This window comes from Caloenas nicobarica, chromosome 6, assembly GCF_036013445.1.
Source record: "Caloenas nicobarica isolate bCalNic1 chromosome 6, bCalNic1.hap1, whole genome shotgun sequence".
In the NCBI taxonomy this organism is placed as follows: Eukaryota; Metazoa; Chordata; class Aves; order Columbiformes; family Columbidae; genus Caloenas; species Caloenas nicobarica.
In genome coordinates, this window is record NC_088250.1 from 1,624,964 (window position 1) to 1,647,507 (window position 22,544).

Consider the following 22,544-nt stretch of genomic DNA (forward strand, 5'->3'; position numbering starts at 1 on the left):
TCCATGATCCTTCTCCAATTAAGCAACGCAGGACAACTACCCCGGTTTGATTTACCCGTTTCTACCTTTTTCTCTGGCTCCCTTGATTCGTCCACCCTACGACTATCTCCCTGCTCTCTTGTTTCCGCTTGTCGCTCTGACCTCCCTTTTTCTGCAACCTTAACTGTTTGTCAGCAAGGTGGATTAGGAACCCGACAATTACTAAACAACAAGTCATTCGTCTGCGGTGGTGGTGCAGACCCCTCCGAAAAGGACGATATTCCAGCATCTAGTGGCGGAGCAGACGGCTCCATCCGACCTAACTTCTGAGACGCAACCGCCGCCAAATTTTTCTCGACCTTATGCCTCTTAATATTATTTATAACCTCACGCCACGGTTTCATTAACTTCTTCGCTGTTTTGTCCTCATCTATCACCATATCCCACAACACATCTCCTAATTTTCTCCACTCCGCTTCTTCAAATAACGACTCCGAATCCTGAAAACACCCCTTAGCTTTCCCTGTTGCTACTAGACCAGCTAGCTGTTTAACGCAACTATGATCCACCCCCCGCTTTTCTAAAAAGCTTTGCAATAAATCTAGGGCTACTTCTAAATCCATGCTACCGTTATTTATAGCCGAGCACGGTACCTCCTCCTGCGCTTTAAAGACCTCCTTGCAGCCCTCCTGTAGCCCAGTAACGGCGAACTTCACTCGGTTCAGGCGTCGGAGACGATACACCGCAGCACAGTGTTCGATCACTCTTGCCCGCCGGTCGCTGCTCCCGGCGCCGTTCCTTTCCCTATCCGCCACACAGGTCCCTTGTTCGGGCGCCAATATGCGGGGAAGAACCCCACCAGGGATTCAGACCTGAGAAGGCGGAGGAAGAAATGCAGCCGACTCAGTATGAGTGATAAAGCATACTTCAGTTTATTAATAAGTTGCACACACTTATATAGTCCCTTAGATAATTATGCCTACTAGTCATTCAATAATTGGAGAGAATACCTAAGTAGCCCAACCCCCCTTGCGGTTTCTCTGGTATGCAAGCTCCTCTTCTTCCCAGAGCTAGTCCCTCAAGGTCGTTTACTGAAACTCCTCTTTGCCTGTAAATAACCCAGATTACCCTCGGTCAGTACTTTTCCATCAGCAGTTTCTGACTCTTGCTCACCGAGGCCTACCAAGGCCTACTCATGCTGACTAGAACAAGCTTTCCTGATACAGCAGATCACTGGACCCATGCCCCTTTTCCCGTAGCCATTCCCCAACAAAGGGGTTATAATTCAATCAAGCAGTGTTGCTTTATTAATTTGCCCGTAAAGCGGCACGCGATAGAAAGAGAGTAGAGGAAAAGGGAAAGGTAAAAAGAAAAGGCGGAAAATGAGGCTGGGTTTACCACCGAACGAGCTCCAAAGGCGTCCCTCTGGTCTCCGATCCCGTGACGAGAGTCCTGCCGGTCCTCCGACATGATTCAGGGTCCTCCGGTGGGGAGATCTCCATGATGTCCCGTCAGGAGTTGTCTTTTATGCTTCTTCACCCCCGTCACTCCCATAGGTCGAGGCCAATCTCTGCCTTTATTGCACAATCCAGGCTTAACTGCGCAGGCCCAAAGAGTCCCCGCTTCGCTTGCCATGGCCCGTCTGCGCCTGCGTCGCCTCGGTTCAGGGGTCTCTTACCGGTCCGTTGGGTGACCTCAAGACCCTTGGCGGGCCTCTGCGCATGATCTTCTTCGTTGGCCTTTGTTACAGGGAGGAGGTGGGGGGCAAGTCTGGCTCAAACACCAGGCGAAAATCCATCTTCTGGACAGCAGTTCTTGTCCTCGGGTCTGAGAGGCCTTTGTAATGCAATTCATCTCAGGTGCTGGGGGCAAGTTTGGCTCAGGAAGCAGGTAGAGTCCCTACAGCACCTGTAGCCCCCAGGTCGGAGAGACCTGCACAACACAGTTCCTTGCTTCAGGCCTCTCTCCAAATCATTGTCCAGTTCTTTCTCTCAGTCCATTCTGTTCTCCAGGTCCCTGATGGCCATGTTCAGGCAGAAACTGTTCTTCGGACCGACTCTCACACCACCCCGTGGCTGAGCATTGCTATCAGGAGCTTGTGGCAGTAACACAGTCCTCAAAGAGAGACAGAAAGGATAAGAGAGAGAAAAAGAAAAGGAAAAGAAAGAAATGGTTTATATCCACGCGTTCCGCTTGATATCAATGGTTTTGGGAATGTCTACATTGGAGGGCACGTTAAACAAATTGTGTGCATTAAGCACAGATGTCAAATGTGTCAAACGCTTTACCATTTTCCAATTTAAAACGAACAATACCGCGGACAGAACAAAACCTATCAAAACTAATACCAAGAGAACAACAATGGGATGACACAACTTGTTCAGGATGCCTGTAGCAGTAGGTGACCACCGGAAGAGCGTGTCTCACCGCTTATGTTCTGCGTCCTTTTCAATTCTTCTCAACACACGGTGAATTTCTTCAGGAAGAGTTATCTAGGTTTTCTGTCCCTTTACTCCAACTTCTTCTAAGATTTCAATCAAGTCCTGGTGTTGCAACAATTGCTTTACCAATGTGAGATTCATCCCAAGAGGTGTAGGCAATAATTCATGAATCAGTGTGTAATTAGATTGTATAAGTTGATGAGATATGACTGGTGCTAGGTAAGAAAAATCACATCCAGTAATTTTAACAAAATTACAGATACAAACATTTGAATGGTTTCTAATATTTACCACCACCATATCTACTAATATAGAATCACAAATAGTCCTCAAGCACACACAACCTTTGCCAATATACACTAATACCGTTTCTTGATTATTAGGGCGAACTTCAAAACGACAAACATTTTGCTCAGTGTCTAGACAAATGTCTTGAGCACTGATTGTATTACTTTCACAGATGAATCCTTGCTGCTCTCGCACAATACAAGATTCTAAATTTACAGTTTGCCACTTTTCGTCCACTTTTCGGGCCCATACTCTATGCTCGAAAGGAGAGAGTATAGTTCCGTTGTGGTTCAAACCTAATGCAATAATGGGGTAAATTATGTCTATTGTAGCATTGTGTATAGTTAACACAAAGGTTGTGGCCGTGTTTGTGATGGGGTCATAGGTAAAGTTTTCCAAGGTCCACCAGGATTGGAGTTCTCTCTCAAATTCAGTGGCGCTGTCCCAAACAATTTTCCGAATTTCGGTGGGAAAAGTGCCTTCTTCGCCTTCTCTTATGATCGAGGAGGCCACTGATTGCATCCACAGCTGTGCCTGAATACACCTGAGAGCTAAAGAAAGGTTATTTTGGACCACACCAAGTGCATCTCTTATCGTTTCATGGTCTTTCACATTAATTTTTTCCCACTTTGGTAACACTTTCGATAACAGCCATTGGTTAGTTCCCAAAGCCAACAGGGAAGAACGCAAGGGCAGTTGCAATTTCGCCAAATCACTAGTTGTAGTGGCCAATTTATTCATTAATATTTCTGAACCAATACCGTTTAAAACTCCCAATCCTGACCCCAACACGCCAGTTAGGTCTCTCTGTGTTCGTTTTTTATTAGGAATTCGCTTCCGCAGCTCAATTATACTATTGGTCATTTTAAAATTTAGGCCTTCAGATTTGATTCATGAATGATTCGCGTTATTCTCTGTGTCCCTCGGAGTTCTCCTGCAAAACAGAAAACAAACAGAGCTCGCCTCCTTGAGGCAAGAATAATTAAAATGATGTAATTATCCAGCGCGTGCAGCTTGTAGGTTTGGAAAAGTTCCAAACCATTCTCGCAATGGTTTCACAGTGTTTTCACCTGTAGCCCTGCCAAAAGCTTCAGCTTGGACTAATCCTGATGTTATTTCCACCCCCACCAGCACAAAAGGTTTACCCCCCGATTTCTTAAAGGGGCCAAGATAATCTACCTGCCAGGCATCCCACAAACCTTTACCCTCCCTTAAATGTAGAGGGTAGTCTTCTAAAGGGTGCCTTTCAAGCCATCTCCGACATTGCTCGCAGGCTAATATGCAGGTTTTACACGTTTCTCTGGTGACGGGCCAGCCTCGGGCCAGAGCTTCACGATACAAATCTTTAGCTGTGGTGTGTTTGCGTTTTACATGCAACCGTTCTAACAAGCCTTCCCAGTCCTCTGAAATTTGGTCCTTTGGCTGTTCTCCCTTTCCCGTTTTAATGTACGGGTGCTCCTTTCTTGAAGTGGCAACAGGAATATGGGTAGAGAGGGGTGGATTTTTAACTTCAATCTCACAGATTCCTCTTGACTTTTCTTCTAGGATTTTTACAGGACCATATTTCCTGTTATAATCAACCAGTTCTTGTGCCACTTCTCCCCATGTCCACAGCTTTATTCCTTTCTGATCTGAACTTAGACTTGGTCTGTAAAGAAATCACTTGGTCCACTCCACTCTGTAAATTAGCCCCAATTATCACGAGCCCAGTCTTCTCCGGGTACAGAGGGTCGAGCTCCATACTTTGCTAAAAGTGTGTAGAGCGAGTCCCAATCTTTTACTAACCAAGAATCTTGACTATCAGCCCTTTCAGTCATTCTTATTAGGAAGGGAACACACCCACTACAGGAAGGCACGACTTAGTTACACAAAGCTACAGCAACTGCTGCGTCACCCTTCTCTTTCCTGAGCGGTTGAAGAGGCCAAAATCTGCTACGGGAAGGCTCAACTTAGGTACACAAAAACCACAAATTTGCCCCTTCACTATCCCGAGCAGACAATTCTCATCGCCATGAGAACAGCACCCCTTTTGCGCTTTGAGATCTTTTGGTCTGATTTCAAGAGACAGAGCCCTCAACTCGAGTTCGGAGTGCTTTACGCCAAGGCGTGTGTGGTGTGCGGGAAATCTGAATCGCTCCCCTTGCTTTCTGAACAACTGTCACTGATAACAGCGTAGGCTGATAACAGTGCAGCGCCAGGTGAGGCTGAACCGAAATGTTCTTCCCCTGATACAGACCAGACACTACATGCACCTCTCTCTCTCTCAAAATCCTGTCCGTGACGCCAATTTAATGTCACGGTCCATTCGGTGATGGACTTGTGATGGTTCGTTTACCTTGATCTCGAGGCGCAAAATTAAGGCAACCAAAATGCCAAGGGGTTATAATTCAATCAAGCAGTGTTGCTTTATTAATTTGCCCGTAAAGCGGCACGCGATAGAAAGAGAGTAGAGGAAAAGGGAAAGGTAAAAAGAAAAGGCAGAAAATGAGGCTGGGTTTACCACCGAACGAGCTCCAAAGGCGTCCCTCTGGTCTCCAGTCCCGTGACGAGAGTCCTGCCGGTCCTCCGTCATGATTCAGGATCCTCCGGTGGGGAGATCTCCATGATGTCCCATCAGGAATTGTCTTTTATGCTTCTTCACCCCTGCTTCACTCCCATAGGTCGAGGCCAATCTCTGCCTTTATTGCGCAATCCAGGCTTAACTGCGCAGGCCCAAAGAGTCCCCGCTTTGCTTGCCAGGGCCCGTCTGTGCCTGCGTCGCCTCGGTTCAGGGGTCTCTTACCGGTCCGTTGGGCGACCTCAAGACCCTTGGCGGGCCTCTGCGCATGCTCTTCTTCGTTGGCCTTTGTTACAGGGAGGAGGTGGGGGGCAAGTCTGGCTCAAACACCAGGCGAAAATCCATCTTCTGGACAGCAGTTCTTGTCCTCGGGTCGGAGAGGCCTTTGTAACGCAATTCGTCTCAGGTGCTGGGGGCAAGTTTGGCTCAGGAAGCAGGCAGAGTCCATACAGCACCTGTAGCCCCCAGGTCGGAGAGACCTGCACAACACAATTCCTTGCTTCAGGCCTCTCTCCAAATCATTGTCCAGTTCTTTCTCTCAGTCCATTCTGTTCTCCAAGTCCCTGATGGCCATGTTCAGGCAGAAACTGTTCTTCGGACCAACTCTCCCACTTACTAAAGGCCAAACTAAAGAGGAGGTAACAAGAAGTTTTCCCTGTGGGCTGTGAGCCCAGCCTTTCTAATTATATGATCCCTCGAAATCTAGAAGAAGTTGGCTTACCGTCCAAAGAGACCTGCCCGTTGGGGACTAGGGCACTTTCTATTCTTACTTTTTGGTTAGCTGCCGGTTTTGCCTCTCTGTCTGCCAGCTCGTTCCCTTTTTCCAATTGCGAGCTCACTTTCTGGTGTGCCTTGATATGCATGATTGCCACCTTCTTAGGAAGTTGAACTGCTTCCGATAACTTCAGTATCTCATTTGCATGTCTGATATGTTTGCCTTGAGAGTTCTAGAGGCCTCTTTCTTTCCAAATTGCTCCGTGCGCATGCACGACCCCGAAAGCATACCTCGAGTCAGTATAGATGTTCACCATTTTACCTTGAGCTAGTTGCAGGGCACGAATAAGGGCGATTATTTCTGCCTTTTGTGCAGAAGTACTTCGAGGTGGAAGTCCAGATTCCATCACTTCATGGCTATAGCAGAAGCAGCATGCCTTTCAGCGTTCAGGATACAGCTGCTTGCGTCCATCAAGCAGTTCTCAGTGTTTTCCATAGGACTGTCCTTTAGATCTTCCACAGAATCACACAGAATGTTAGGGATTGGAAGGGACCTCGAAAGATCATCTAGTCCAATCCGCCTGCCAGGGCAGGAACACCTCGGTGAGGTTACACAGGAAGGCGTCCAGGCGGGTTTTGAATGTCTCCAGAGAAGGAGAATCCACAACCTCCCTGGGCAGCCTGTTCCAATGTTCCGTCACCCTCACTGAGAAGAAGTTTCTTCTCAAATTTCAGTGGAACCTCTTGTGTTCCAGCTTGAACCCATTACCCCTTGTCTTACTGTTGGTTGTCACCGAGAAGAGCCTGGCTCCATCCTCGTGACACCCACCCTTTATATATTTCTAAACATTGATGAGGTCACCCCTCAGTCTCCTCTTCTCCAAGCTAAAGAGACCCAGCTCCCTCAGCCTTTCCTCATAAGGGAGATGCTCCACTCCCTTAATCATCTTTGTGGCCCTGCGCTGGACTCTCTCCAGCAGTTCCCTGTCCTTCTTGAACTGAGGGGGCCAGAACTGGACACAATATTCCAGATGAGGTCTCACCAGGGTAGAGTAGAGGGGAAGGAGAACCTCTCTCGACCTACTAACCACCTCCCTTCTAATACACCCCAGGATGCCATTGGCCTTCTTGGCCACAAGGGCCCAGTGCTGGCTCATGGTCATCCTGCTGTCCACCAGGACCCCCAGGTCCCTTTCCCCTACGCTGCTCTCTTGTAGGTCATTCCCCAACCTGTACTGGAACCTGGGGTTGTTCCTGCCCAGATGCAAGACTCTACATTTTCCCTTGTTATATTTCATTATATTTTTCCCCGCCCAACTCTCTAGCCTGTCCAGATCTCGCTGGATGGCAGCACAGCCCTCTGGCGTGTCAGCCACTCCTCCCAGCTTGGTGTCATCAGCAAACTTGCTGATAATACACTCAGTTCCCTCATCCAAGTCATTGATGAATATATTGAATAGTATTGGTCCCAGAACTGACCCTTGAGGCACTCCACTAGATACAGGCCTCCAACCAGACTCTGCCCCATTGATCATGACTCTCTGGCTTCTCTCCTTCAGCCAGTTTGCAGTCCACCTCACCACCCGATCATCCAGTCCACACTTCCTCAGTTTTGCCGTGAGGATGCTGTGGGAGACGGTGTCAAATGCTTTGCTGAAGTCAAGGTAGACCACATCCACTGCTCTGCCATCGTCAATCCACCTTGTTACGTCTTCCTAAAAGGCTATGAGGTTGGTCAAACACGACCTCCCCTTGGTGAAGCCATGTTGACTGTCCCTGATGACCCTCTTATCCTTGATATGTCTTAAGATGGCACCAAGGATAAGGTGTTCCATCACTTTCCCAGGGATGGAGCTGAGGCTGACCGGTCTAGAGTTGCCCGGGTCCTCCTTCTTGCGCTTTTTGAAGACCGGAGTGACATTTGCTTTCCTCTAGTCCTCAGGCACCTCTCCCGTTTCCCAAGACTTGGCAAAGATGATGGAGAGCGGTCCAGCAATGACTTCAGCCAGCTCCCTCAGCACCCGCGGCTGCATCCCATCTGGACCCATGGATTTATGGATGTCCAGATTGCTTAACTGGTCCCTAACCCAGTCCTCATCAACTGAGGCAAACTCCTCCATTGCCCTGCCTTCCTCTGGGGCCTCAAGGGTACGGGGCTCCTCAGGACAGCCTCCGGCAGAGTAGACAGAGACAAAGAAGGCATTCAGTAATTCTGCCTTCTCTGTATCTTCTGTCACCAGGGCACCCACCCCAATCATCAGTGGGCCTACATTGCCTGATCTGCTCGACTGGAGTATGTTGCTTCGATGGTCTCCCGGCAATCATGATGAACTGATTCTCCAATGTTTCCCCTAAGGAAAAAAGCTGGGTTGACAATGTTAATGACGATGATTTCTACATCATTCTGTATAGCCTGATATTTCAGAAGCCTTGGTGGGGAAAGCCAATGTCCCCCTTTTGCTTCTAGCACTGTAAGCAAAAAGAAATGGTTTACTCACATCTGGGAGTCCTAAAGGAGGGACTGACACGAAAGCCTTAGCAAGTTCTTCAAAGGCTCGTGTAGCTTCTTTATTGTCCTTCAGAAAAGTAATGACGATCATGTTGAAAACAAAGAATCAGTGTGGTGAGGCTGTAGAGTGGCCCTTGGCTTGTCCTACAAGCAAGCACTGAATGCGGATTCTTGCAGGTGTAGTGGAGCAGCCAGCAGCATCTCTGAGTAAAGCGCTGGGGGATGGGGTCCTGTGTGCTGGGGACAGCTTCCCTTGCCAATCTCTGCTCCCTCCTCCTTCAAGCAGGGGCTGCCCCACACCGGGCACAGCCAGTCCCAGCCGGGCCCGCAGGTGGGTGTCTCCGTGGCGACCGCCCGGGCTCTGTGATGCGGGCGCCTCGTCTTAGCCAGAGGCCATTGTGACATGGGGGTGCGCGCAGTGACCGTGGGGGTATATAAGGAGCAAGAGCCCTGGGGTGCTCACTCCCAGGAGAGCAGCTTCTCAGGAGGCAGCAGCTTCTCAGGAGGCAGCGGCTTCTCAGGAGGCAGCATCTTCTCAGGAGGCAGCGGCTTCTCAGGAAGCAGCAGCTTTTCAGGAGGCAGCAGCTTCTCAAGAGGCAGCAGCTTCTCAAGAGGCAGCGGCTTCTCAGGAGGCAGCAGCTGTTCAGAAGCAGCGGCTTCTCAGGAGGCAGCGGCTTCTTAGGAGGCAGCAGCTTCTTAGGAGGCAGCAGCTTCTTAGGAGGCAGCATCTCCCCTGGGTGCCCGTGTCAGCTCTGCGACAGACGAGGCTCAAGATGCCCATGGACAAGGAGGCCAACGCCCACTCCCAGCCCTTCCGGCTGCCGGCCTTGCTCAATAGGCCACAGGTGAGGGACGGGGCAGGAGGGAGAGGCCGGTGGTGGGACGGGGCCGCACGCAGCAGGCGCGAGGCTGGGGATGCCGCCTCCATCCCATGTGTCCTCCTCCTCCTCCTGCCCACAGGTCAGCCACAGCCTGGGCCAGCAGACCACGCACACTTCCTGGGTCAACCCCTCGGTCCAGGAGCGCTTCCAGGACCACCATGAAGGTCCCCAGGAGGGGTCTGGCTGGCACCGCAGCACCAACACAGCGGCAGCACTAGAGGCAGAGTGCCCGGCACCTGCCCCACAGGGCCCCACAGCCGACGACGCGGCTCTGTGGGACGCAGCCCAGCGCATCGTCAGTGAGGCCGTGCGCAGGGCTGTGGCTGTGATCCAGGGACCTGGCGAGCAGCCTGGGGAACAGCAGGAGCTGGCCCAACGTGCGGAATTGGAAGAGGAGAACAGCAAAGAGGGGTGCCAGGGTGAAGACTACAGCATCCACAGCATCTGGGTCAACCCCTTGGTCCAGGAGCACCTCCAGGATGCCCCTGCAGAACCCCAGGAGGGCTCTGGCTTGCCCAGCTGCAGTGACACTGAGGCGGCAGCAGAGGCAGAGAGCCCAGCACCTGCCCAGCACAGCCCCACAGAGGACGATGTGGCTGTGTGGGACACTGTGGAGTACCTCGTCAGCGAGGCCGCGCAGAGGGCTCTGGCTGTGATCCCGGGACCTGGCCAGCAAGCGGTGGAACAGCAGGAGCTGGCCCAGCGCTTGGATGTGGCAATGGCAGCACCAACAGCCACAGGACTTGACGCCACCGAGTCTCCCTTGGCTGGAGAGCCTGAGGGAGAGGCCAGCACAGCCCTTCTCGTCCCAGCTGAACCCACCGAAGGAGAAAACACGGTTTCTCCAATGTCTGGAGGCCATCAAGGAGAGCCCAGCACAGCCATCGTCTGCCCGGCAGCAAACGAGGAGGAAGTGGCTTCTTGGTTGCCTCAAGAGCCTCCGGCAGACGCTGGCACACTCCAGCTTGCCCCAGCAGCGGACGACGAAGGACATGCAGCGGCTTCTCCTGTGGCTCCGGATCCTCAGCAGCAGGTGAGCTGGTGGTGCACGGCCGGCAGCGGGCATCCCGAGTCGCCGGAGGCCGGCGCGGTGCCTGGGCTGTGTGCGGCAGGGAGATGCCCGGTGCTCCCCGTGCCATGGCACCCACATCCCCTCCATCCCCTGTGCTCTTGCTGTCTCCATGCAGGTGGCCTCCCAGCACACAGGTGACACACAGTCGTGCTCCAGCTGCAGGGACGCGCCCGAGGATGAGCAAGGTACGTCCCCAAGTTGAGCACCATCCCAGTGAGGGCTGGGCTGTCCCGGCTGTCCCAGCCAGCGGCACCCGGGCCAGGCCTGTGGCACTGCGTGCACAGGGGGCCACTCCCCAGCCACCCCTCCCTGAGGGAAGCCCTCGGTGGCAGGGGCAGGCGGGGGCTGTCGGTCGCCCGCCCTGCCCCTCGCCTACAGCTCTCCTACCCCCACAGGCATCACCACCCGCCCGCACGCCCCGGCTCGACGGCCTTCCCGCTTCAGGAGGGCGCTCCGGGCTCTGCGCAGGGCTTTCCGCTGTAGCTGCATAGCGGGACAGCAAGAGGAGTAGAGCCCGGCTGCCAGCGCCGCGCGGCTCCCTGGAGATGCGGCTGGTCCTGAGCCTGCGCAGCGTCCAGAGGGAGCGGCTCAGGGTGGCACGCGAGGGATGGGTGCGTGGACGGCGACCGCGGCGTTCACCTGCCCTGAGGACATGGTGCTGCCAGCCTCTGCTCAGCCTTGGATGCTTTTTACAAAGTAATAAAGCCACTAAAAAATGACACTTTTCCCCCCGTGCTCATCAGTTCCTGGTCCACCTCGGGACAAAGACGGGTGCAGGCAATCTCTGTCCTCAGGGTGTCCCGGCATTGGTTGCGGGAAGCCCTGGGCTGGTGCTGCCACAAGCCGGCAGTCTGGCTGCATCCCCCTTCAAGCTCCCTTCCCACCAGCCTGTCTCCAGTTCAAGTCAAGGACTTTGAACATTGCACATCTATTGCCAACTTGGCCTGGTTGACCTAATCCCTGCACCATACGGCATCACCTTGGTTTCACAAGGAACCTCCCCACTGCGGGGGTGTTTCGGAGCACCTACATGAGCTGATACAGGCGAGACCCTGCGCACATACACGTGGTGCCAGGATGGGGTCCCTCGCTTCCGCCGAGGTTCTCCCAAGTCAGGAAGAGCCGGCTTCTCGCTCCCTTGCTGGAAATCTGAGCCCTCATCCATCTCTGCGCAAGGCTCTGATGCACAAGGCTTCCAGCGTCACGAGAGCAGGTTCAGGCCTGAGACACCGGGGACAAGGGCCACAAACAGTGCTGCTCTTCAGAAGAAATCCACCCACGCAGAGCTTCATCTCAGACGCGAGTTCCTCCGCCCCGGGTTTCTGGGGCCTAAAAATAGAGGGAGGCTCAGGTATAAAGCCAGTTAGCCAAGAGCCTGTGTGGCCCATTGCAGCCCAGCCACGGCTGTCTGTGGCTGCTGCATGGCCTGGGCAGCAGCCTTCGCAGCATCCTCCTCTTCCCCAGCACCCCGGCGCACTGCACAGAGCCAGAGCTAATTGCAGTCACTAGGGCAGCACCGGGCAGCAGCAGCATGTCTCTTCTCTGCATCCAGCTGCCGAGTTGCCCTGCGGGGAATTTCAGCTGGGGAAGGGCGGAGTCGAATCGCCATCGGCCGGGGGCTCAGGACGGAGCACGGCACCGCCACGTCCCCGGAGCGGAGCCCTTCTTTACCCGGCTTGGACTGGGGTATTCCTCCTGCTCACAGTGCGGTCCTTCTCCGGGATAAGGTGATGCCAGCACTTTGAGGGCAAGTCGAACTTCATGACGAAATGGGCATGAAACAGCCTCACTTCATGAAAAGCAAAAGGAGTAAAATTGACACGGAACAAAGCCAGTAACTTACCACAGCTGTCCAAGCTGCGCTCATCACGTGTGAGGCAACCGGCAACACGTTCTGCTGCTGCGGGGCTGTGCCACAACAAGTCAGTTGGGGTGCTGGCCGGAAAGGTAGTCATGTACATCTCGAGATACCCAAATCGTTTTGTGGGAAGCATCTGTTCCCTCAGCTGGATTGGGAACACTTTTGACACACGGTATTTGCTGGGCCCCAAATCACAGCTGCGTTGACTCTTATAAGCCCCCCACTTCCAATGCAACAGGTGCCCAGTTCAAGGTGACGGCACAGCAAGGTGTTCTTCTCTTTAATCTGCTGCACATGTTCTCTGCGAAATCGACACTTCCTTCCTAGGAGCGATCTGGCTCTTAACGTAGGCTCCGAACCCATTGGCCTTGTGTTGAGGTTTGATTGCGAGGTGACAATAAAACCCTGACAGATGTATTGTCAACCCTCTCTCTCCCCGCTTGCCCCTTCAGCCCCTCCCTCTCCCTGCTTCCCACTATTGACAGGCGATTGGGAGGGAAAGAAGGTTGGAGAGAAGAGAGTTGGAAAACTGAAAGATGCTTTACTAATGCTACTAATAAAAATAGAGAAAAGAATACCAAATAGACCAAACCGATCTTGAAAGTCCCGGCAACTGCTCCGGCAGATGCAGGGCCGGCACCCGAAGTCCTGGACGGCACTCTGCAGCCAGCCGCAACTGGGTTCAGTCTGTCACTAGGCCTTGGTTTGCAGGGACAGCTCGCAAGGTCCTCTCCCAATGTGGGCCATAGGGAAAAGGGACGAGATCCTCGTGATCTCCCACTTTTATATGAAGTATCACGTGAATGGGATGCAATACTTGGTCGGTCAGTTGCAGTTCAGCTCCTGCTTGCACATCTCCCGAGATGCATCATTATCAATGATCTTGCATACCATCGCTATGGCTACCAAAACATGTAGCTAGCTTTCAGGAAAGCACAGTTTGTACGAAGACTTTAGCCGACAGAAAAATTCACTGAAAGAGAAACATGTTTTTTAACAAAACCAGGACACCTTGTTGACAGTAGTTTGCCAACAGTAATTTGCCAACGGGAGGAGTTCTTGCTAAATTAACAGCAAAAGACATGCTGAAAAATGCAACGGAGCAATCAGGGAGGGCTACAGTCGTGCTCGGGAGCTGTCTCCGTGCACGAAGGTTTTTGTGTCTCGCTGTGTAGTGGCCAGAGAGTTGGTCCGATGGCACTGAAGAGCTCCAGGAGACATCAATCGGTTTGCTTCTTTTCTACACCCAGCTTTAAAGGCTGCTTTTGATAGGAAAATGTGAGGAAAACATAACGTTCCTCCAAGAAGACCTCGGGTAAGTCATTTCCCCAAATTCAAACTTCTTTTCCCAGGGAGGCTGAATTTCCTCCATAGCAATCAAATGATCAGGTTTTGCACACAAGAGTTGGTGTGGTTCTAAGCATCTTTATTTTGTGTATGCTGCCTTAAAGAAGGAGAGTGTTCTGCCTTTTGCAATGGCGTCATTTTCTACCTCAGGGATCAAGTTGTGGCAGGAATCGTATTCTGGAACACCTTCAACAGGATGCCTGTTGCTGGGAGGGTCAGTGCAGGAGTGGTGTGCTGAGCAGTGAGTCTTGCTTACATTGGGGATTTTCTTGTGGAAAAATCAATATCTGCCAGTTTAAAATGAGGAAAAAGAAATGGAGATGCTCTGGGTGTGTTGGTACGATACTTGCAAGAAACTTCTAGGTTGGTTGTGCCTTAGTCATTAGCAGTGCGGGTCAGAGTGGCTTCCAATGTGATTCTAAAGAAGTGCTGTTTTTTCTTCAGCTTTCAGACTCTTTTTTCCCTCATTTTTGGTGCATATTTTCTTCTAGCTCTCTAAAAAGCATTGAATTGAGGCGTGGAAATGACTTCACAACCTTGAGATTGTAAAGAAGGTGTGTTTATTGAAAGTGCTGGACACACGGCTAAATAATTCCACCTAAGACTTGTGTAAATTTCCAGTAGCTGTGAGCTTGGTGAAATGCTGTAAAGTGTTACATATCCACGAAAGTTCTAGGAACACCTATGCATATCCATAACCTGTCCCCCAGAAGGCAGTTCTTATTACAATGACTTCCGGGAAATCATTTCCACAGCCTCCACCTCCGGCCCCTCCTGGTTGCGCCTGCGCAGTGATGGTGAACCGAGGTCTTCTTCGCTGTAAACTTTCACCTCTGGCCTGGTGTGCTGAGTTGGCTGGGACTCAAACTGATGAGTTGGTTAGAACTGGCAGATCTCCTGTCCTGGGCCCAAGTTTCTCTTATCTAGTTGACCCAAGGATGCAGCTAGGGTTTTTTTATCTTTGCAAGGCCTGTCAAGTCATCAGCGAGCTCCCGTTTCTCATACAAGAAGTTACACAAAGCTGAGCGAGGCTAGGCAATTGTGATGTGGCTTAAGGGTTAGCTCTAGTTCTCCAAGTGTTAGTTCTTGAAGTGTTAGTTAGTTAATCCCCTCTATCGATCCCCCTTTTTCTAAGAGGTTAGTAAATTCTTGTACTAATGTGATGATTCTTTATCTATGTTTTCTCTGAGCACAGCTAAGAAGGCTACTTCTACCTGAGAAAACCCATCGCTGTCCTTCAAAGGACAAACAGATTTTTAATGTTCAACGAAACATTTGAGTTACTATCACAACAAACAAATGTCTAATGCAAAAGTCAGCCTCCCGGTGTTTGTCTGCTGCACTGCTGAGCTCTTTTGGGGCAGCCAGCGAGCACATGGCTGGTGCTCCGGCAGAAATGGCATGTTTGAGGCTGCCATGGGAGCTTGCATTCTTCGGTGTGGTGAGCCCGCTCACTGCAGTTGTAGCATTTGTCTTTTCTTTTGGGTTTCTCCGTGCCAATGTCATAAGTGCCACCCGGGCCGGTCGACCAGAAGGACCAAAAGGACCAAAAGGTCACCAAGAAGGTCCAGAAGGACCAAAACATGTCAAGGCGGACATCATCTCATCTCTTTGATAGAATTTCAGAAAGGTTTAGGCCACCAGATTAAGGTGAGGAAGTTGATGAGGCCTTCTACGGGCAGCTGAGAGCGGCCTCACAGTCACAGGCTCTCGTTGTTATAGGGGATTTTAACTACCCTGATATTTGCTGGAAGGACTACTCAGCAAGCCGGCCACAGTCTAGGGGGCTCCTCCAGTGCATTGATGATAACTTTCTGATGCAAATGGTGGAGGAGCGGACTAGGAGAGGTGCGCTGCTGGATCTCGTCCTCACTAACAAGGAGGGTCTGGTTGAAGCAGTAAAGGTGGAGGGCTGCCTTGGTTGCAGCGACCATGAGATGGTGGAGTTCAGAATCTCATGTGGCGGGAGACGAATAGCAAGCAGAATTGCAACTCTGGACTTCAGCAGGGCCAACTTTGGCCTTTTCAAACAATTGCTGGGGGAAATCCTGTGGGCAAGGCTGCTTGAAGCTAAAGGGGCCCAAGACAGTTGGTTAACACTCAGGTAGTGCTTCTACCAAGCTCAAGATCAGAGCATCCCGACACATAGGAAGTCAAGGAGGAGAGCCAGGAGACCTGTGTGGTTTCCAGGTTGCACCTGGGTTACCTTTCATGGTGCTTTGCAGGCTTTCTTCACTCGGGAATGATGGATCCGGGCGTTCTGTTCTTTAGCAGTGAAGGATGTCGGGACGACTTGAAATGGACCTTCCTATTGTGCTTCCAAAGTCTTTTCTGCAAGAGACTTCACATGCACATAATCTCCCGGTTGGATGTTACGTACTGGCCCATCCAAACCCCTACTCCGAGTCCAAACACATTTCCCGATTTTGTTCAGTTTTATACCCCATAGCAGAGGTCCCCTACGGGCTATATAGTTGCCAGCCTATTCCCAAGTGCTGACTGACTTGCCGTATAACTTTTGAAATAAAAGATGGCCCTCTATGAGAGGAGATAACAGCCAGAACTCCAAACCCTGGTATTATTTCTTGTACTAGTGTTCTAGTCACCTCCTGCACTTTTTCTGTTCTCGTGGAGAATGCTTCTGGCCAACCTGAAAAGGTATCAGATAGTACCAATAAATATTGGTACCCCAGTTTTCCTGGGAGTTCTGAAAAATCTCTTTGTCATTGTTGCCCAGGTGCATTTCCTTTCCCAATTTGACCCATTTCTGGCTCGGCTGTCTTCTTAGGATTAGTCTGCAGGCAAAGATCGCATTGCTGTGTCCCCCGTCTTATGGTAGTATACAAATTTCTCGCTATTCTTTTCTGATCAAATGTTTATATAGTGCTTCTGCTCCCCAATGGCCCTTTCTGTGCTCTTCCCTTACTGTCACGGTCCATTCGGTGATGGACTCGTGATGGTTCGTTTACCTTGATCTCGAGGCGCAAAATTAAGGCAACCAAAATGCCAAGGGGTTATAATTCAATCAAGCAGTGTTGCTTTATTAATTTGCCCGTAAAGCGGCACGCGATAGAAAGAGAGTAGAGGAAAAGGGAAAGGTAAAAAGAAAAGGCGGAAAATGAGGCTGGGTTTACCACCGAACGAGCTCCAAAGGCGTCCCTCTGGTCTCCGATCCCGTGACGAGAGTCCTGCCGGTCCTCCGACATGATTCAGGGTCCTCCGGTGGGGAGATCTCCATGATGTCCCGTCAGGAGTTGTCTTTTATGCTTCTTTACCCCCGTCACTCCCATAGGTCGAGGCCAATCTCTGCCTTTATTGCACAATCCAGGCTTAACTGCGCAGGCCCGAAGAGTCCCCGCTTCGCTTGCCATGGCCCGTCTGCGCCTGCGTCGCCTCGGTTCAGGGGTCTCTTACCGGTCCGTTGGGTGACCTCAAGACCCTTGGCGGGCCTCTGCGCATGATCTTCTTCGTTGGCCTTTGTTACAGGGAGGAGGTGGGGGGCAAGTCTGGCTCAAACACCAGGCGAAAATCCATCTTCTGGACAGCAGTTCTTGTCCTCGGGTCTGAGAGGCCTTTGTAATGCAATTCATCTCAGGTGCTGGGGGCAAGTTTGGCTCAGGAAGCAGGTAGAGTCCCTACAGCACCTGTAGCCCCCAGGTCGGAGAGACCTGCACAACACAGTTCCTTGCTTCAGGCCTCTCTCCAAATCATTGTCCAGTTCTTTCTCTCAGTCCATTCTGTTCTCCAGGTCCCTGATGGCCATGTTCAGGCAGAAACTGTTCTTCGGACCGACTCTCACACCACTCCGTGGCTGAGCATTGCTATCAGGAGCTTGTGGCAGTAACACAGTCCTCAAAGAGAGACAGAAAGGATAAGAGAGAGAAAAAGAAAAGGAAAAGAAAGAAATGGTTTATATCCACGCGTTCCGCTTGATATCAATGGTTTTGGGAATGTCTACATTGGAGGGCACGTTAAACAAATTGTGTGCATTAAGCACAGATGTCAAATGTGTCAAACGCTTTACCATTTTCCAATTTAAAACGAACAATACCGCGGACAGAACAAAACCTATCAAAACTAATACCAAGAGAACAACAATGGGATGACACAACTTGTTCAGGATGCCTGTAGCAGTAGGTGACCACCGGAAGAGCGTGTCTCACCGCTTATGTTCTGCGTCCTTTTCAATTCTTCTCAACACACGGTGAATTTCTTCAGGAAGAGTTATCTAGGTTTTCTGTCCCTTTACTCCAACTTCTTCTAAGATTTCAATCAAGTCCTGGTGTTGCAACAATTGCTTTACCAATGTGAGATTCATCCCAAGAGGTGTAGGCAATAATTCATGAATCAGTGTGTAATTAGATTGTATAAGTTGATGAGATATGACTGGTGCTAGGTAAGAAAAATCACATCCAGTAATTTTAACAAAATTACAGATACAAACATTTGAATGGTTTCTAATATTTACCACCACCATATCTACTAATATAGAATCACAAATAGTCCTCAAGCACACACAACCTTTGCCAATATACACTAATACCGTTTCTTGATTATTAGGGCGAACTTCAAAACGACAAACATTTTGCTCAGTGTCTAGACAAATGTCTTGAGCACTGATTGTATTACTTTCACAGATGAATCCTTGCTGCTCTCGCACAATACAAGATTCTAAATTTACAGTTTGCCACTTTTCGTCCACTTTTCGGGCCCATACTCTATGCTCGAAAGGAGAGAGTATAGTTCCGTTGTGGTTCAAACCTAATGCAATAATGGGGTAAATTATGTCTATTGTAGCATTGTGTATAGTTAACACAAAGGTTGTGGCCGTGTTTGTGATGGGGTCATAGGTAAAGTTTTCCAAGGTCCACCGGGATTGGAGTTCTCTCTCAAATTCAGTGGCGCTGTCCCAAACAATTTTCCGAATTTCGGTGGGAAAAGTGCCTTCTTCGCCTTCTCTTATGATCGAGGAGGCCACTGATTGCATCCACAGCTGTGCCTGAATACACCTGAGAGCTAAAGAAAGGTTATTTTGGACCACACCAAGTGCATCTCTTATCGTTTCATGGTCTTTCACATTAATTTTTTCCCACTTTGGTAACACTTTCGATAACAGCCATTGGTTAGTTCCCAAAGCCAACAGGGAAGAACGCAAGGGCAGTTGCAATTTCGCCAAATCACTAGTTGTAGTGGCCAATTTATTCATTAATATTTCTGAACCAATACCGTTTAAAACTCCCAATCCTGACCCCAACACGCCAGTTAGGTCTCTCTGTGTTCGTTTTTTATTAGGAATTCGCTTCCGCAGCTCAATTATACTATTGGTCATTTTAAAATTTAGGCCTTCAGATTTGATTCATGAATGATTAGCGTTATTCTCTGTGTCCCTCGGAGTTCTCCTGCAAAACAGAAAACAAACAGGGCTCGCCTCCTTGAGGCAAGAATAATTAAAATGATGTAATTATCCAGCGCGTGCAGCTTGTAGGTTTGGAAAAGTTCCAAACCATTCTCGCAATGGTTTCACAGTGTTTTCACCTGTAGCCCTGCCAAAAGCTTCAGCTTGGACTAATCCTGATGTTATTTCCACCCCCACCAGCACAAAAGGTTTACCCCCCGATTTCTTAAAGGGGCCAAGATAATCTACCTGCCAGGCATCCCACAAACCTTTACCCTCCCTTAAATGTAGAGGGTAGTCTTCTAAAGGGTGCCTTTCAAGCCATCTCCGACATTGCTCGCAGGCTAATATGCAGGTTTTACACGTTTCTCTGGTGACAGGCCAGCCTCGGGCCAGAGCTTCACGATACAAATCTTTAGCTCCGGTGTGTTTGCGTTTTACATGCAACCGTTCTAACAAGCCTTCCCAGTCCTCTGAAATTTGGTCCTTTGGCTGTTCTCCCTTTCCCGTTTTAATGTACGGGTGCTCCTTTCTTGAAGTGGCAACAGGAATATGGGTAGAGAGGGGTGGATTTTTAACTTCAATCTCACAGATTCCTCTTGACTTTTCTTCTAGGATTTTTACAGGACCATATTTCCTGTTATAATCAACCAGTTCTTGTGCCACTTCTCCCCATGTCCACAGCTTTATTCCTTTCTGATCTGAACTTAGACTTGGTCTGTAAAGAAATCACTTGGTCCACTCCACTCTGTAAATTAGCCCCAATTATCACGAGCCCAGTCTTCTCCGGGTACAGAGGGTCGAGCTCCATACTTTGCTAAAAGTGTGTAGAGCGAGTCCCAATCTTTTACTAACCAAGAATCTTGACTATCAGCCCTTTCAGTCATTCTTATTATGAAGGGAACACACCCACTACAGGAAGGCACGACTTAGTTACACAAAGCTACAGCAACTGCTGCGTCACCCTTCTCTTTCCTGAGCGGTTGAAGAGGCCAAAATCTGCTACGGGAAGGCTCAACTTAGGTACACAAAAACCACAAATTTGCCCCTTCACTATCCCGAGCAGACAATTCTCATCGCCATGAGAACAGCACCCCTTTTGCGCTTTGAGATCTTTTGGTCTGATTTCAAGAGACAGAGCCCTCAACTCGAGTTCGGAGTGCTTTACGCCAAGGCGTGTGTGGTGTGCGGGAAATCTGAATCGCTCCCCTTGCTTTCTGAACAACTGTCACTGATAACAGCGTAGGCTGATAACAGTGCAGCGCCAGGTGAGGCTGAACCGAAATGTCCTTCCCCTGATACAGACCAGACACTACATGCACCTCTCTCTCTCTCAAAATCCTGTCCGTGACGCCAATTTAATGTCACGGTCCATTCGGTGATGGACTTGTGATGGTTCGTTTACCTTGATCTCGAGGCGCAAAATTAAGGCAACCAAAATGCCAAGGGGTTATAATTCAATCAAGCAGTGTTGCTTTATTAATTTGCCCGTAAAGCGGCACACGATAGAAAGAGAGTAGAGGAAAAGGGAAAGGTAAAAAGAAAAGGCGGAAAATGAGGCTGGGTTTACCACCGAACGAGCTCCAAAGGCGTCCCTCTGGTCTCCAGTCCCGTGACGAGAGTCCTGCCGGTCCTCCGTCATGATTCAGGATCCTCCGGTGGGGAGATCTCCATGATGTCCCATCAGGAATTGTCTTTTATGCTTCTTCACCCCTGCTTCACTCCCATAGGTCGAGGCCAATCTCTGCCTTTATTGCGCAATCCAGGCTTAACTGCGCAGGCCCAAAGAGTCCCCGCTTTGCTTGCCAGGGCCCGTCTGTGCCTGCGTCGCCTCGGTTCAGGGGTCTCTTACCGGTCCGTTGGGCGACCTCAAGACCCTTGGCGGGCCTCTGCGCATGCTCTTCTTCGTTGGCCTTTGTTACAGGGAGGAGGTGGGGGGCAAGTCTGGCTCAAACACCAGGCGAAAATCCATCTTCTGGACAGCAGTTCTTGTCCTCGGGTCGGAGAGGCCTTTGTAACGCAATTCGTCTCAGGTGCTGGGGGCAAGTTTGGCTCAGGAAGCAGGCAGAGTCCATACAGCACCTGTAGCCCCCAGGTCGGAGAGACCTGCACAACACAATTCCTTGCTTCAGGCCTCTCTCCAAATCATTGTCCAGTTCTTTCTCTCAGTCCATTCTGTTCTCCAAGTCCCTGATGGCCATGTTCAGGCAGAAACTGTTCTTCGGACCAACTCTCCCACTTACTAAAGGCCAAACTAAAGAGGAGGTAACAAGAAGTTTTCCCTGTGGGCTGTGAGCCCAGCCTTTCTAATTATATGATCCCTCGAAATCTAGAAGAAGTTGGCTTACCGTCCAAAGAGACCTGCCCGTTGGGGACTAGGGCACTTTCTATTCTTACTTTTTGGTTAGCTGCCGGTTTTGCCTCTCTGTCTGCCAGCTCGTTCCCTTTTTCCAATTGCGAGCTCACTTTCTGGTGTGCCTTGATATGCATGATTGCCACCTTCTTAGGAAGTTGAACTGCTTCCGATAACTTCAGTATCTCATTTGCATGTCTGATATGTTTGCCTTGAGAGTTCTAGAGGCCTCTTTCTTTCCAAATTGCTCCGTGCGCATGCACGACCCCGAAAGCATACCTCGAGTCAGTATAGATGTTCACCATTTTACCTTGAGCTAGTTGCAGGGCACGAATAAGGGCGATTATTTCTGCCTTTTGTGCAGAAGTACTTCGAGGTGGAAGTCCAGATTCCATCACTTCATGGCTATAGCAGAAGCAGCATGCCTTTCAGCGTTCAGGATACAGCTGCTTGCGTCCATCAAGCAGTTCTCAGTGTTTTCCATAGGACTGTCCTTTAGATCTTCCACAGAATCACACAGAATGTTAGGGATTGGAAGGGACCTCGAAAGATCATCTAGTCCAATCCGCCTGCCAGGGCAGGAACACCTCGGTGAGGTTACACAGGAAGGCGTCCAGGCGGGTTTTGAATGTCTCCAGAGAAGGAGAATCCACAACCTCCCTGGGCAGCCTGTTCCAATGTTCCGTCACCCTCACTGAGAAGAAGTTTCTTCTCAAATTTCAGTGGAACCTCTTGTGTTCCAGCTTGAACCCATTACCCCTTGTCTTACTGTTGGTTGTCACCGAGAAGAGCCTGGCTCCATCCTCGTGACACCCACCCTTTATATATTTCTAAACATTGATGAGGTCACCCCTCAGTCTCCTCTTCTCCAAGCTAAAGAGACCCAGCTCCCTCAGCCTTTCCTCATAAGGGAGATGCTCCACTCCCTTAATCATCTTTGTGGCCCTGCGCTGGACTCTCTCCAGCAGTTCCCTGTCCTTCTTGAACTGAGGGGGCCAGAACTGGACACAATATTCCAGATGAGGTCTCACCAGGGTAGAGTAGAGGGGAAGGAGAACCTCTCTCGACCTACTAACCACCTCCCTTCTAATACACCCCAGGATGCCATTGGCCTTCTTGGCCACAAGGGCCCAGTGCTGGCTCATGG